This window comes from Martes martes (assembly GCF_963455335.1).
Source record: "Martes martes genome assembly, chromosome: 2".
NCBI lineage: Eukaryota > Metazoa > Chordata > Mammalia > Carnivora > Mustelidae > Martes > Martes martes.
The window spans coordinates 205573124-205582315 of NC_137889.1; the positions used below are offsets into that span (position 1 = coordinate 205573124).

General features: G+C 42.5%; 1 protein-coding gene across 15 annotated transcripts in view; it reads right to left on the minus strand.

Moving 5' to 3' along the window:
- SEC31A (SEC31 homolog A, COPII coat complex component) overlaps window positions 1-8614 on the minus strand; it is a 79714-nt gene extending 71100 nt beyond the window's left edge. For all 15 annotated transcript variants that reach the window (XM_080796416.1, XM_080796414.1, XM_080796413.1 and 12 more), the window contains exon 1: window positions 8494-8614. The gene's annotated coding sequence lies outside the window, so the exon portion shown is untranslated. The remainder of the gene's footprint in view (window positions 1-8493) is intronic.
- Window positions 8615-9192: the final 578 nt, after the last annotated feature.

The following is a 9192-nucleotide window of genomic DNA, read 5'->3' on the forward strand; positions in this document are numbered from 1 at the left end:
AGTTCCTACATTTAGGTTTATTTCTGGATTTACTATTTATGTTTATATTCCTATACGTATTAGGATGTAGGTTAGGATCTACATTCCCGTATATATTTAGGTATATTTCTGGATTTCCATTCCTTATGTCCACTTATTTACATGCTAGACACTCCAGTTTTTTTTTAAGTTTATTTATTTAAGCAATCGCTATACCAAATGTGGAGCTGGAACTCACGACCCCATAATCACTCCAATTTTTGAATATGTGCTACCAAAATGAGCACAACCATGAGATCAGATGCTCTCCCGACTGAGCCAGCCAGGCACCCCAAGCAACTCTCCTGTTTTAAATACTTAGGCTTTATAGGAACATGATTCCCATAACCCTTACCCATTGCTTCTCTCCTACACTATTTCCCTTGCTATCACTGTTTACTTTATTACATAAACTTTGAAGTTTTTGTCTAATTCCCAAAAAAAGAGAATGTTAGTATTTTTATCAAATCTGCATCAAATTACTATGTTAATTTACGGAGAAACTGACACAATGTTGAATCTTTCCAATGAGAACATATTGTCTTTTAAGCCTTTTTTATCTTTCAGTATTACTTTAAATTTTTTGACATAGTGGGTTTGTTTATTCTTAAGTATTTTATCTTTTAGTTCATTAATGTGGCTCACCCCCACCCCACAACGATTACATAGACTGTCTTCCTGGTATTGTTGTACAGAAGTTAATAGCATTTGTACTACCATATTAAGCACTAGTGATAACAGTGAAATTTCTTGTCTTGTTCTTTCCTTTAGTGGGAAAGCCTACTCTATCACCAAGGGACAAGACTTTAGGTTTTGAAATACACACACATATGCACAAATATAAATGTATATAATGTAAGGAAATTAGTCATCGATTACTGTTTTATTGAATGCTATTTAAAAGACTGGGTATTGAATTTTGTCAAATGCTTTTCATGAGGTAATCAGAATGACGGCGGATTCTTCTTCGTAGGTCTTTCAATAAAACAGATTACACTAATAGATTTCCTAATATGGACTGTCTTTTTCTACCCCGAATAAACTTCTCATGATGTATTATTCTAGTAATGTGCTGCTAGATTCCATTTGTTTAACAGAGTTTTGCTTCTGGAGTTGTAAGGAAGATTGCATCTATATTTTTCTTCTTTTATGGAATCTTCGTTAGGTTTTGATATCAATATTATATTCACTTCATTAAAAATATAGTTTCCTTTTTTAAAAGATTTTATTTATTCATTTGAGAGAGCACGAGAGGAGTGAGAGGCAGAGGGAGAAGCAGACTCCCTACTAAGCGGGGAGCCCAACAAGGGGCTTGATCCCAGGACCCTGAGATCATGACCTTAGCCGAAGACAGATGCTTAACCATCTAAGCCACCCAGGTGCCCCCAAAATGTAGTTTTCCATCTTCTTCTATGCTCTGAAACAGTTTCAACCGCAGCACTGAAATTACTGGTTCTTCAAAGATTTAGCAGAATTCTCTCATGAAACATCTGGGCCGGATGATTCTTGGAGAGGAGTTTCTCCTCTGCTAATTTTCTCTATTTCTTGTATAGAAATTGATCTATTTGAATTTTTTTTTATTCAAGGTCATTTTTCGTAAATTATATTTTCCTATGATATTCCTCCAATTTTTTTTTACAGATTTTCTCATTTTTTAGACTTGAGCAACACTCACAAGTCTTTAAATTTTTGCTATTTATGATTATTAGTCTTTATTTATTACATATATTTGTGTTTTGTTCCCCCTACTCTCCTCTTAAATAATTGATTAATTTAACTAGCTATGTGTCTATTTTCAAGCAGCCAATTAATTCTGCTTTGTTTTCTAATTCCTTCCTTCCTTCCTTCCTTCCTTTCCTTCTTTCTTTTTTTAAAGACTTTACTTTATTTACTTGACAGAGACAGCAAAAGAGGGAACACATGCAGGGGAAGTTTGAGAGGGAAAAGCAGGCTTCCTGACGAGCTCCTGATGAGCAGGGATCCCAGTGCGGGCTCCATCCCAAGACCCTGGGATCATGACCTGAGCGGAAGGCAGACGCTTAACGACTGAGCCACCCAGGCGCCTCTCTCTTATTTTTATTAGTTCCTTCCTTCTACCTTCTTTTCATTTACTTAGATCTTTTTCTAACTTTCTGAGTTAATCGCTTAACCCACTCATTTTTATTATTTATTCCTTATTGATGTAAGTATTTAAAGCTTTGCACTTCTTCTGAGAACTATTTTAGCCAGACTCCATATATTTCTAGTGTTCTCATCACTATGGTCATCAGTATACTGTACAATTTTCATTTGTATTCTCCATTAATCCAAGAGTTGTTTGAACTTAGTATGCAAGTGCACTGTGATTTTTTTAATACTATTTCTCCTTTCTAAAATGCATTGAAGTTTTCTTTGGGAACTATAGAGAAGTTTTTGCAAATGAGATCTAAAAAGAAGGGGTAACTGTTTTCAGGGTCAAGTTCCATATATATTAAATCTACCGCATTGACTAAATGGTTTAGGTCACCTACAGTCTTACTGTTTCTCCATTTAATCTGCCCTGGACCAAGAATACTGAATTAAAAGTCACTCACTCCTAATGCATTTATACCTATTTTTCCTGGTACCTCCTGAAAGTTGCTTTATGAAAGTTACTTTGTATTTAATACATAGTTACTTGGTTGACAGATATTCATAATGTTAAATGTTCACTGTCAAATACACATTTTAACTTTGTATTCTTCTTCATCTTAAGGAAGCCTTTGGGCCTGAATTCCACTTTGTCTCATATTAAGAACAATACCTTAGCTTACTTTTTATGTGCCTTTATGTATATATATTTGCCCTTTTCAACCTTTGAACCATTTTTTCACTGGCTGCCTTACATACAGCAAAATAAATACATAAATAAATAGAATTAGATTTTGCCTGGTGATCCCATGTGAAAATTTTTTAATATATTAGCTAGTAAGACCACACACAATTTACCAACATAAAAGTGTCTCATGATCTGACAGATATGGTTGTTCTTAGTTCTACATTATTTTGCTATTTTATTTGGTTTTATAATTTAAAAACTTTCCCCATTGTCCCTATTTGTGTATTTATAATTTTTCTGATAATTAGTATGACTTGTATTTTTGTTCTAATATGTATTTCTGGTTCTATCTTTATAATTGCAAATAATTTTATTTAGTACCATTAATCCTGTTTCTTTGCACAGTAATTACTGTAAGCACTAATGAAAGTAGCTCACTTAATCTTACTTCCCTTCTTGTACTACACAGTTATAGTCAATAGTATTATCTTTTTTAGTGTTTACCTTTGTACTGTTGAATGTTTATACTTCTACCAACTGATTTGTCCGCTTTAAAGGCTATCCCAGCCATTACAGATGAGGTGCTCCATAAAATTATTTTACCACCAATTTTTTCCTACTTCCCACTTCTCTTAATCTTTTTAAAGTTTTATAACCAATTCCTACATTATCAGATATTTAGCATACAGATTTTATTCTTTTTTCCTTATACCCATTTTCATTTTAGTCTCAGGTCTATAGTTAAATATATATAATGCTCTCCAAAAGTACTTTTGCCGGCTTTCTCACTCATCTCTAGAGATGAAGTTCATGTTCCAATAGTTTCCCTAAGAGGGCCTTAGACTAACAATATGACCTATGCCTTGCATGTTCAAATTGTTTATACTTGGAGAGCATTTTACACATAATAAAAATAAAGCACAGAAATATTAAATAATTCATATGTGCTAGCAAGGGGTACAGCCAAGATCTGAACTCAGAAGTTTACTTCCAGAGTCTGCACTCTTACTTGTTACCCCAACAAATTCAGGTATTCAATTTTAATCACGAGACATACTAACATTTAGAAGAAATAATAACAAAGCAGCTAGAATGCATGAGGACATTAAGAGAAGAAATGGCCCCTCTGGGTGGTTCAGTTGGTTAAGCATCTGCCTTCTGCTCAGGTCGTGATCCTAGGATCCTGGGACGGAGCCTCACCCGCAGGGAGTCTGCTTCTCCCTCTCCCTCTGCCCCTCCTCCTGTTCGTGCTCTCTCTCTCTCTCAAATACACAAAGAAAATCTTTAAAAAAAGAAAAGAGAGATGAAGAAACTGTACTAGGTTAGGCAAAGTGGATTGAGGAGGTTGAATCTTGTGGTTAAAAGCAGTAGGGCCTCTGGAGTCAAAGCTCTATCTGAATATTGGGTCTGCTACTTAGGACACCTTGAACACACTGTTTAACCTCCCTGGCCCCATTTGTAAAATGAGGATAAGAGTGACTACCTCATGGGATGTTATGAAGTTTAAATGAGATAATGTATTTTTATTTTTTATTTATTTTGTAATTTTTTTTTTTTAAAGATTTTATTTATTTGACAGAGAGACAGCTAGAGAGAGAATAGAAGAAAGTGGAGTAGGAGAGGGAGAAGCAGGCCTCCCATTGAGCTGGGAGCCTGATGAGGGCTGAATCCAGGACCCTGGGATCATGACCGGAGTCAAAGGCAGATGCTTAATGACTGAGCCACCCAGGCACCCTGAGATGATGTATTTTATGCAGGGCCAAACACAGTGCCTAGCACATAGCTTAGCATGGGTTTTAATATGCTAACTACTTTTTGAAATTATTACAATCATAAGATTAATCAAGAAAACTACACATTTAGTTTCCTAAGACTATTCTGAAAAAAAAGGGGAAAATCTCAATTTTCTAAGAATGAAAAAGAGGCCTATTTTCTATAAATGAAATGTTCTCTTCCTCTCAGCCAATTGTTATTAAGTCCCAGCTTCTTCAAGTCCAGTTCCTTCATGAAAAGTAACCTAATGATTTAATCCACAATGACCAAAATAGTCTTTTAACTGTACCACTTCAAGTATTTTATAATAAAGTGTCTTACTCTACCTTAATAAAACTTTATAACATTCTGTTAGTACATACTGTTACATATTTTCCCATTGCCTTTTTAACCAAATGTTTTATATGTCATCTTGTTTCATTAACTCCGAAAGTAATTTTTTCAATCAAATATTACAACTTTTACCCTTTTTGGAATCGAAATTGCTTAGTACAGGGTGAGGTACATAAAAAGTTTTGCTTGTTTGATTCTGAATGCTTATACTTAGGGAAATACAAAAAGACGAGCTGGAAAAATTATTTCAAGTGAAACATTTAATTTTTAAATTCTTAAGTGTTTAAAGGGAAAAATGGCTTTAATAAGTAACTTTTCTTACTTAAAAAAGTAGGAGAAAGTATTGTTAGAGGAAAAAAGGGACTTTTGGAAGATGTTTTAAAATAATTTCTAAAAATGAAAACAGAACAGCTATATCTATTAAAAAAAACCCCACAGAACATAACTACAATATGTCTAAGAGCAAAGGTACAACAAGGGTTACCTAATTCATGAACACTTAGTTAATGTGTAACATTTACTGAAAAAGAAAGAGACATTCACAAGTACATAAAATGGTTAAGTGGGAATTCAAAACATTTATAAAAGTCTATTTCTTGTCTGTAGCACTCAGTGATCCACTAGATGAGGCCGCATTTATTAACTTGTACTGAACACAAGGTTTCAATACCAGCTATTTTTGTGTTTTGTTTTGTTTTTTTTATCACTACAACAATGGCCTGGAACTGCCTTATGTGGTCTGAATCTAATTAAAGAAGAGAACCATAGTATTATCCATTGCGAGCATTCTCAAAACACTAAGAATACTATGGAAATACCACCTGCATATTTCCTTCTCTTAAAAATGTTTTAGTTGTAACTAATTTTCTTGAAAATCTGAAGAATGCTTAGATTCAACCATGTGTACTGCCCAAGTGGGACATGCTTCCAAAGCTTTGTGCAATTTTTTCAATATCGTATGTGATTAGAATTCACATTATACAAACTTACTTCATTCAAGATTATTTTACACAGAACAAAATCATTCTGATAATACAAAAAGAAAATTGTGAGGACAGTGGCCTGTTCACATATGTCATCTATAAGACAGTATCAATGGCACAGCAATTTAGGATATGACGCCTGGAGCCATACCCTCAGTTCAAGTTCCAGCTCCTTGTCCTAGCTCTCACATGCTCTCTGTGTGTCTCGGCTACCCACCTGGTAAAATAGGTATAATAAAAGTACGCACAGAAGGGTTGCTGTGAGGGGCGCCTGCATGGCTCGGTCCGCTGAGTGTCCACTTTCAGCTCTGGTCGGTCATGATCCCAGGGTCCTGGGATCAAGCTCTGAATCAGGCTCCCTGCTCAACTGGGAGTCTGCTTCTCCCTCCTCATGTGTGTGCTCATGCTCTATCACTCTCTTGCTTTCTAGCTCTCACTCTGTCTCAAATAAATAAATAAAATCTTAAAGAAAAAAAGGAGGGCTGTGAGAATTAAATGAGGTATTACATAGAGAGCTGAGAACAGTGCCTGGCCCATAGTAATTACATGTTTGTAATGTCAGCTATTGCAAAAGGCACAATTTAAAATGTTAATCTCAATGAATCTTCAAGAATACATTTACTGAGGGGGCACCTGGGTGGCTCAGTCAGTTGAGCCTTTGACTCTTGGTTTTGGCTCAGGTCTTGATCGCTTGAGATCAAGCCCCACTCGGGCTCCACGCTGAGTGGGGAATCAGCTTGGGATTCTCTCTCTCCTTCTGTCTCTGCGCCTCCCCCACTGCTCGCACACGCGCGTGTGTGTGCACACTCGCTCTTTCTCTAATAAATAAATAAATCCTTCAAAGAAAAGAATACATCTACTGAAGAAAATATATGTCCCCGACTAGAACTCATTTCTTCATCCGTTTCTCCCCACAACATGCATGTAGCTAAATGCATGCAATTAAGTGGAAGCATTTTTCTTCCTGCTCATTTTTTAATTGGTAATTCTGTAAAGCAGTACTAAAACCCAACAGTATCACTGTCTAAAAAATACTAAACTTACACTGCTACATACAGAGATGACTCCTACCTCAGAAAGTAAAAACTGGAAGAGTTTAAAAAAAAAAAATTGGAAACTCTTACTCTCAAACAATCCCTACCTGGCACTGTGTTTGGTAAAAACACTGTATTTGCCCATCTGTGTGGACAAATACCTTATTATGGATGGGCACATTTGTTCTAGAGGATTTATTTAGTGTTATCAACGTTCTAGGCTCAACTCATTCAACCAAAACCAAATCAAAGAACTAACTGTCATACTTACCCAGAATCTAATTAATAATCTTTTGAGCTGAAATTAACCTAAGAATGCCACATTTCTAAAAACACTGTAAAAATCGATTTAATAATATCATTTGATAAGAATTTTTAACTTGGCATCTGTAAACCTCATGAAATTACGTAGAAAATTCTGTCTGTGCGCGCGCGCGCGTGCATTTTTCTAGGAAGGTGATCCGATGCTTTCAACAGACCCGAAACAGGGAGTGGAATTTCATAAAGTTAAGAATCACTGCTCTTTACAGTTACCAATTTCTCTGTTATCGCGTTATTCGTTTCAGAAAGAACCTGCTTATAGAAAACTAAGCAGTATAATTCCAAAGCCACTCCGATCTCACATTTCCGAAGTAACTTCTGACGTCACGTCAGTTCCCAACCACAAACCACTCGGCCACCCACCCGTTCGCAGGCCTCCGGCCCGCCGCAGCGCGTCCGAGCGCCCGGGGGAAGCACGGACACCCGAGCGGACTTGGCCCGACAACCGGTCAGCACAGAAGACCCGGCACGGGTGGTGAAGCCCCGGCCTCTGCTTCTCGACCGGACGCAGCTGCGAGCGGCGACAACGACAGCCAGACCGCAGGACCTACGGCTGGAAGGGGCGGCGGCGGAGACTCGCCCGCCGCCGCCGCCGCGGAGACCGACGTCAAAGCAGCTGCCCGCGCTCCCCGCGAAGCCCGCGGCGCCCCCACGCCCCTGCCCCCCCGGCTCGCTGTGCACCGACCCTGCAGTTCACCCTCTCCTCAGGGCGACTGCCGAGGAGGACCGACCACACTCGGCGACTCTCCGCGAGGCGCAGGCCGGCCCCGGCGACTGACAGCGCCGGCAGTTCGCCACCCGCGAGCCTTCGAACCCGGCAACACTTCGGATGCGAACAGAAATCCCCACGAAGTCAACCCGCGTGATCCTGGGTTCGCCCCCTTCCCTCCCGCTGGGGCCCGCACCTCTTTGTGCCCGAGGGTGTGCGGGCGTCTAACCCAGACCCCAGGTGCCCGCCGCGGCAGGACACCCCGTCGAAGCCCCGGGGAGCGCCCGCTCCGCAGGGGAAACGCCGGCGGATGCGGATCGCCGCGATCCCCGAGGCAGCCGCGACGCCAGGCGATGTCCCGACGGGCCCGAAACGAGGAGCAGGGGCGCGTCGCCGCCACAGACCGGGCCGCAGGCTGGCGGGGATCGGCGGGGACAGACGCCGCGCTCCCCGCCCTCGCCTGTCCTCTACCGCAAGGCCCGAAGGCCGGCGAAGGCCGGGGGTGGGGGAGAGAGACGGACACACCTGGCGGGGACCCTCAGCGACCGGCTCCCGTGTCCGCGCGACGCCCGTCGGACTCCCCCAGCGTTCGCCGCCGCCCCTCCTCCCGCCCCAGGGCCACCTCCACGTTCCGCTCCAACGTGGCAGCCGCAGCCCCTCCCCGCCGCCGGCCGACGCTTCCGGGAGCGACGCCTCGCCCCGCCCACTCCGGCGCGCAGCCCGCCGCCGCACTTCCGGGAGCGACGCCCCGCCCCGCCCCGCCCCCTCCGGCGCGCGGCCCGCCGCTTCACTTCCGGGAGCGGCGGCGGGCGGAGGCCGAGTCCGGGCGCGCGTGAGGGGGCGGGGGCCTGCGGGCCTGCGGGGCTGGCGACCGGCTGTGAGGGGCGGCGTGCTGGGCGAGGATGCGGCGAGCTGGGCGCTGCGGGGAGGAGCCGTCTCTTCGGAGAGCGGCCGAGGCCCGCAGGGACGCCACGTGGCGTTAGTGCCGGGGGACGAGCGCAGCCCGGCGACAGCGCAGCGGAGGTCGGGCCGCGGGCCCTAACGGCCGGAACGAGGGTGACTGGCTTTTTAGGGTGTCACGGTTGGTTCTGGGTATCGCCCTTTGAGAACTTCCTTCAAACCGAACGGCCTGGTCGGAGTCGGCTGTGAGGGCGCCGGCATGGCGCGGGCCGCGGGCCCCGGGCGGACCCATCGGGCTCGCCGGGCCGCGGGACTCCGCTTCTC